This window comes from Zalophus californianus, chromosome 2, assembly GCF_009762305.2.
Source record: "Zalophus californianus isolate mZalCal1 chromosome 2, mZalCal1.pri.v2, whole genome shotgun sequence".
In the NCBI taxonomy this organism is placed as follows: domain Eukaryota; kingdom Metazoa; phylum Chordata; class Mammalia; order Carnivora; family Otariidae; genus Zalophus; species Zalophus californianus.
The window spans coordinates 176,394,733-176,396,673 of NC_045596.1; the positions used below are offsets into that span (position 1 = coordinate 176,394,733).

General features: G+C 42.5%; 1 pseudogene; it reads left to right on the forward strand.

Annotated features, from left to right (window-relative positions):
• Positions 1-406: 406 nt before the first annotated feature.
• Positions 407-943, forward strand: LOC113924990 (annotated as a pseudogene).
• The last annotated feature ends 998 nt before the right edge of the window (positions 944-1,941 follow it).

The following is a 1,941-nucleotide window of genomic DNA, read 5'->3' on the forward strand; positions in this document are numbered from 1 at the left end:
CCCAGATGCCAGCCCAGGATGTAAAGTTAAAAAATCTAATCTTGCAGCAGAGCCTTTCCAAGAATAGAAGGTCGGGTCTGCTGGGTTAAACCTTTTCTCATATACCCCCACCTCATATACTATATATAGAAAGAGACAAAAGGTAAGGGGTGGGGGAGGTTTTCTTGTCTCTTTGCTGGATCCTTGTAAATGTGTACCTTGTTTAAAAACTGGGTCGGGGGGGAGTGGGGGAGAATTTCTTGTGTCCATGGGACTAGAGGAACATTCTTGTTACGTATAAAACCATAAACTGGCTAAAGCATTCCCTATACTTGTCTCCTGTTACTGTTTAGAATTTCCAATCTAACCTAACATCAGACTGCATTCTCCAAATAAAAGAAGTTCTTATCAGGCCATGGCAGGGAAAATGGTGGATGGGAAGAAGGGAGAGGAGAAACCCTGAGAAACCGCAGCGAGCTGGAGCCGCCGGGGTACCTGCAGGAGAAGCAGAAAAACCTGTGAAAACTAAGACTGTTTCTTTCAGTAATGGAGGGCAAAATTCCAGTCACAGTGCTGAGACATGATCAGCTGAAGAAGAAGCTGCAGACCTCCCAGCAAAGCCCATGAAGATCTCCAAGTTAGGATTTGCCATAGGTAGTCAGATGACAAAGAAAGACTCAGCCATATCCATCAAACTTGGATAAAGTGAGCCTTAAGAAACTGTTCCAACGCTTGCTCCAAAAACCTTTTCAGTAGCAGCAGCTTTTAATGAAGATGAAGATAGTAGCCAGAGGAAATGCCTCCAGAAGCAAAGATGAGGATGAAGAATATTGGAAGGGCTACACCAACATCAGCAGGACCAAACTCCTTCAGTAAAGGAAAGCCTGGTTTTTCTGATCACCAGAAGCTCTGGGAGTGAAATATAAAATCTTATCTTGGAAATGTCCATGACCAAGACAATTAAATGGTGTGTTTTGAAATTGGGGTGTGGGGTGGATGTAAAGTTAAAAGAAACAGTTTCCTTTTTCAAAGAATGCTGGGGTGCCTGGGTGGCTCAGTTGGTTAAGCGACTGCCTTTGGCTCAGGTCATGGTCCTGGAGTCCCGGGATCGAGTCCCGCATCGGGCTCCCTGCTCGGCAGGGAGCCTGCTTCTCCCTCTGACCTCCCCCCTCTCATGTTCTATCTCTCTCAAATAAAAAAAAAAAAATCTAAAGAATGGTATAATGGTATAAGACTATCTTTGGAGCCACTGTTTTTTTTATGATTGAGTGGTACACTCATTGAGAGTTTGAAATTAGAGCTAATTTATGTTTTGTATACAGATTTCAAGACATTTGCTAGTTTTTTTGGGGGGGTCTTAGTTTTTTTATATTTTTTATTGTTATGTTAATCACCATACATTACATCATTAGTTCTTGATGTAGTGTTCCATGATTCATTGTTTGTGCATAACACCCAGTGCTCCACGCAGAATGTGACATTTGCTAGTTTTGTAGCTTCATATGATTAGTGTCCAAAGGCTACCGATAATAAAAACTCAGAAATGGTAAAAATAAAAAAAAAAGAAGTTGGTATCAAAAAAGGTCGATCCACCTTTGTAGTCTTCAGATCTTGCCACTTGCAGGCTCTGTCTTGTGATTTTTTCAATAGACAACATAACTTTTCTTTTAACTTCACAGGAATTTCCATGCTTGAATGTGCCCTGAGTGATGAAGCATGACAAGAACTAGCACCCAGTAGTCTTCAGAATAAAAACGGTTTGACAGCCGTTCCTCCAGGGACTTGCCCGTCGCCTGCAAGCCAGCAGCACTGAAGATGCCCCTGGGATGCAAGGATGGTGACTTTCCAGGCAGAAGCAGTGTTTTCAGAATCTGCACTTGTTTACTCAACAGATCCACATAAAGAAGCAGACATGGATGGGTAGGGGCAAAACACACGTTCAAATGCTTTGCCATCTCAAAC